Source organism: Hippopotamus amphibius, chromosome 5 (genome assembly GCF_030028045.1).
Source record: "Hippopotamus amphibius kiboko isolate mHipAmp2 chromosome 5, mHipAmp2.hap2, whole genome shotgun sequence".
Taxonomy (NCBI): Eukaryota; Metazoa; Chordata; class Mammalia; order Artiodactyla; family Hippopotamidae; genus Hippopotamus; species Hippopotamus amphibius.
The window spans coordinates 147,035,421-147,040,861 of record NC_080190.1 but is presented as its reverse complement, the minus strand read 5'-3'; the positions used below and the strand labels follow the sequence as shown (position 1 = coordinate 147,040,861).

Below are 5,441 nucleotides of genomic sequence, written 5' to 3'. Positions count from 1 at the left end.
CATTAATTATATTAATGGAATTTCCAAAATTGAAACCGTGCTTAATATTCTGGATTGAAATACAATTTAGACATCATGTATTATTATTTATTTACTTTTTAATTTCATATTACAACATTTTACTTATTTTTACCATTGTTCATACACAACGTACAAATTTATACTTTTTATTTTTCTGAAGTTTTTGGAATATCATAATTAATTCTTAAATAAATTTGAAATTTATTCCCTTTTTCTTAATCTGGGTTGAATGAATGTGAGACTATCTAATTTTTTATTGATTTAGTAATTTAATTTTCTGCCTGGACACCCTGGGATTCCAATGTATCCTTAAATTTAAATAGCTTATTCTGGCCGCCGCTGCCGCCGCCTCGGGTCCCGGAGGCAGGAGCGACGTCACCGCCATGGCGGGCATCAAAGCTTTGATTAGTTTGTCCTTTGGAGGAGCAATTGGGCTGATGTTTTTGATGCTTGGATGTGCCCTTCCAATATACAACCAATACTGGCCCCTCTTTGTTCTGTTTTTTTTACATCCTTTCACCTATTCCGTACTGCATAGCAAGAAGATTAGTGGGTGATACGGACGCCATGAGTAACGCCTGTAAGGAACTTGCCATATTTCTTACAACAGGCATTGTGGTCTCAGCTTTTGGACTCCCTATTGTATTTGCTAGAGCACACCTGATCGAGTGGAGAGCTTGTGCACTTGTCCTCACCGGAAACACAGTCATCTTTGCAACCATCCTGGGCTTTTTCTTGGTCTTTGGCAGCAATGACGACTTCAGCTGGCAGCAGTGGTGAAAAGAATTACTGAACTCTTGTCAGATGGACTTCTTGTCATTTCTCAGCCGTCCGCACACACGGGAGATGGGGCAGTGATACTGAGCGGTGGAGCAAGCCTCTTGGGGGTGTTCTAGGTGATCCCTTCTCGCTTGTATTGTAAGCATACTATTTTTACAGAGACTTACTGAAGGATTAAAAGGATTTTCTCTTTTGGAAAAGCTTGACTGATTTCACACTCATCTGTAGTATGCTTTTTGTGGTGTCCTGCTGAATTTAAATATTTGTGTGTTTTTCCTGTTCATTTTTTTTTAATCAATATGCAATGTTAAACATTTTTTAAATGTAGTAACCATTTTCATTGGTTAGGAATTAGAATTCTGCTGGCTATTACTGGGCTAAAGTACATTTTTTTTTCTCTTAAAGTTATTTAACCTCCATTACTATACAGAGTTATAAAAATAAGTTTTTCAATCAGTCAGGATGACATGACTCCCAATTTTATGCAAACATGAAAACCATTAGCATACCTTATAGACTATATACTCAGTGCAAATATAGCTGCATTTATACCTCAGAGGGGCCAAGTATTAATGCCATGCCCTCCATAAGGGTTGCTGGTTTTGCCAGAAAGCAGGTGTTTTGTGAATTGAAAATTATTTTATGAAATTGCTACAAAGGACTGCTTTTATTCTCAATTGTTAGAAGAGCTTATTGTTAAAGGTAAGAGTGTAAAAACAGATTTTTGAGATGCGGTTTTTATTTATGTTTATTATAGGAAGAGTGAGTTGCATTGTGAGAAGAAATGACATTGAAATTCCATTTTTTTTATCCTGTTTCTATTTATAAGTGAGATTTTTGATCTTCTTTCAGCCTCTCATGTTTTACATGGGTAAAGGGACACACACACAACTACTACTGATACAGGAAAGTGTACCTTTGCATCCTGCATACTAGAAAACCTTTCCCTGCCTCCTCCTCATAACTTATTTTATACATTATATGTATTAAGTAAAATAACTTCCCATATAGTTTAATAACACATTCAGTTAGAGGTGTTTGATGCACCTGGAGAGTGATGGCTCCCCCGCACATTGAGCGCCCCTCCCCACAAGGCCTTGACGTGATCAACAAGTGATTTGTTAGTTTCGCTGGTATTTCATGTATTAACAACTCAAGATTTAGACCACGGTAATTAATAGTTTTCATCCCCTAAGGTTATATCATATGTAATTTTAAAATATTTAAGACAAGTTTCCTGTATACCTCTCAACTGTTTTGATTTTTGTTTCACCCTCATAGATCTGCTGTTTTCTTTTATAAATGCCCTTGATTGTGTGAATTAATTTACAGTAGCCAAATCTAGCTGTATAGCAGCTTCAGACACAAACCTGACCAAAAAATTCCCAGTGACCAGGCATTATCAAATTGTAACGGCCATTTGCGTCTCACGATTATCAGTGCTTTTTTCAGGAGCTAGTTATGAAAATGTTTAAGTTGGTCTGACAGTATTTTATTAAGGACATTTGTTTATATGTTTATTCAGTATACTTACATGGATTCTGTTTTGCCTTCAGACGAAACAGTAATCATGACAACTCTCTTGTTCTATAAAGTTGATTTCTCCAAAAAATGGGAACAAATGGTGGGTTTATTCAGCTTTTCACTAAAGCTGCCCCAAGGCCACGGGCTTTATCGCCCAATCCAAGTTGTTACTTTGAGCCATGAGCTGGGAAGCAGAATGGAATGCCTGCATGTGGCTGTCGCATTTACACACAGGCTGAAAGCAGCTCCCAGTGGTAGGATGCGGTAGGGACAGCTACACGTGGATGACCAAGGGGCAGCTACACGTGGATTAGACAGCTGGTGATACAGTTGGGAACTCAGTGCCTGTGATCTACTCAATTTTTTTTTTGTTTTGCCAAAACTACATTCTCTGGTCCTTCCCATTTTCTGTTTCTAGAATGTCAGTGCAGTGCACTGCTACCGTTTCATTTACTTGGCCATAGACTCTTTTTCTAACAGCTGCATATTTCTTCTGTATACTAATCGCACTGGCAGCATTGTGTCTTTGACCTTGCACACTAGCTTGGCATAGTGCTGTCTCTGGTTTCTAGGCTAGTTACTAGAGGTCTGAATTTTCCATAGAATATGCACTGATCCTGCATTGCCGTTCTTCTATGGAAAGAGAACTTTTGATGATAAAACAATAAACATTTTAAATACAAAAAAAAAATAAATAAATAGCTTATTCTGGAGATTATATAATACATATTAGTATATGCATATGTATTATACAGATATATATAATGTATAAGTATTATATTATATATTTTATACATAATACACATAAATTTTAAATATAATATAAATTCTTTTAAAATTTGTGTTCTGTTTTAGTTTTTAATTTTTTAGATTTACTTTTTTATTGAGGTAACATTGGTTTATAACATTATATGTTTCATGTGCACAACATTATATTCTGCTTCTGTACACCCTACAGTGTGCTCATCATCAAACATGTAGTTTCCATCCATCATAATATAGTTGATTCCTTTTACCTATTTTGCCCTTTTCACTGTCTCTTCCCCTGTGGTAACCACTGCTCTGTTCTCTGTATCTATGTGTTTGTTTTTGCTTGGTTTGATTTGTCCATTTATTTTACTTTTGTTTGTTTTTTATAGTCCACACGTGAGTGAAACCACTGAGTATTTGTCTTTCCCCTTCCAGCTTACTTCACTTAGCGTAATAACCTCAAGTTTCATCCATGTTGTTGCAAATGGAAATATTTCATCTTTTGCATATATATATTACATTAAAACTTATTTATCCGTTCATCTGTTGATGGGTACTTAAGTTATCTCCATATCTTGGCTGTTGTAAATAATGCCATGATGAACATAGGGGTACATATATCTTCCAAATTAGTGCTTCTGTATTTTAGATAAATACCCAGAAATGGGATAACTGGATCATATGGTAGCTCTGTTCTTAATTAATTGAGGAATCTCCACACTCTTTTCCACAGTGACTGCACCAATTTACATTCCCATCAACAGTGTATGAGGGTTCTCTTTTCTCCATATCCTCACCAACATTTGTTATTTCTTGTATTTTGGGTAATAGTCATTCCAGCAAGCATGAGGTTTTTTTGTTTTGTTTTGTTTGCTTTTATATTTGCATTTATTTTTTGTGGCATTTATTCCCGGGCCAAAAGTTTTTGTTTCTTCAGTTTCTTCTGGGATATCTTTTTCTTCTGTGCAACCTCCTCTTCTGGTTTAGGAACAATCTGTTCTTTCTCAGTAAGGATCATCTTAATGTGTCAGGGAGAGCTCATGTATGGGTTAATCTGACCATGAGCTCTGTAAGTCCTTTGCTGCATCTTGGGGGCTTTGTTCACCTGGATGTGCTCAATGACCAGAGAATCTATCTCTAAGCCCTTAAATTCAGCATTACTCTCTGCATTTTTGAGCATGTGCAGTAAAACTTCAGCACTCTTTTTGGGCCACCGACCCTGTGTCCAGCCCCACTGTTTGACCTGGGCACACCTACCAACTCCACCATTGTAACAACAGAATGGCACACGTTGCTTCTTTAAAGTGACATCCTTCAGATACTTGGTGGCTTTTTGGATATGCATACCCTTAATGGCCTGGGCAGTTTCCCAAGTGTTCTTAAAGCAAACACAAAGATTTGAATCTCTTGACTTGCATGATTTTGTGGGGTTTTCTGGGTCAAGTGAATAGTGAACCATTTTTAGAGGTCACCTCAGGCCACTTGCCAGAAAAGCAAGCATGAGGTTTTAATTTGCATTTCCCTAATAATTAGTCATGTTAAACATCTTTTCATGTATCCATTAGTCATCTGTTTGTTTTATTTGGAAAAAATGTCTATGCAGCTCCTCTGCCCATATTTTAATTGAATTCTTTGGTTTCTTTTGTTATTGTTGAGTTGTGTGAGTTCTTTAAATATTTTAGTTATTTTAGTTAACCACTTATCAGATATATCACTTATAAATGTCTTCTCCCATTCACTATGTTGTCTTTTTGTTTTGTTGATGATTTCCTTTGCTGTGCAGAAGCTTTTTAGTTTGATGAAATACCGTTTGTTTATTTTTGCTTTTGTTTCCCTTATCTGAGAAGATATACCTAGAAAGATATTGCCAAGACACATGTCAAAGAGGATGCTACCTATGTTTTCTTCTAGGTGTTTTATGGTTTCATATCTTATACTCAAGTCTTTAATCCACTTTAAGTTGATATTTATGTATAGTGTGAGATAGTGGTCTAGTTCATTTTTTGCATTAGTTTTCCCAACACCATTTTCGAGACTATCCTTTCTCCATCGTATATTCTTTGCTTATTTATTGTAAATTAATTGTTCATTTATGCATGGGTTTATTTCTGGGCTCTCACTTCTGTTCCCATTGACCTATGTATCTGTTTTCCTGACAATATAATGTTTTATTTTGATGACTTTGTGATATAGTTTGAAATCAGGGAATGTGATATTTCCAGCTTTCTTCTTTTTTCTCAGGATTGATTTGGTTACTTGGGGTCTTTTGTGGTTCCATATAAATTTTAGAATTTTTTGTTCTATTTTGTAAAAAATGTCGTTGGGATTTTGATAGGGGTTACATTGAATCTGTAGATTGCTTTAGG

At 35.9% G+C, this 5,441-nt stretch overlaps 2 pseudogenes across 1 annotated transcript; one reads left to right on the top strand and one right to left on the bottom strand.

Annotated features, from left to right (window-relative positions):
• Positions 1 to 358: 358 nt before the first annotated feature.
• LOC130853828 (leptin receptor overlapping transcript-like 1) lies at positions 359 to 1,001 on the top strand (annotated as a pseudogene). The gene has a single exon (XR_009053887.1). The product of XR_009053887.1 is annotated as a leptin receptor overlapping transcript-like 1 (transcript).
• A 2,978-nt stretch (positions 1,002 to 3,979) lies between these two features.
• LOC130853730 (60S ribosomal protein L17-like) lies at positions 3,980 to 4,534 on the bottom strand (annotated as a pseudogene).
• Between the last annotated feature and the right edge of the window lie 907 nt (positions 4,535 to 5,441).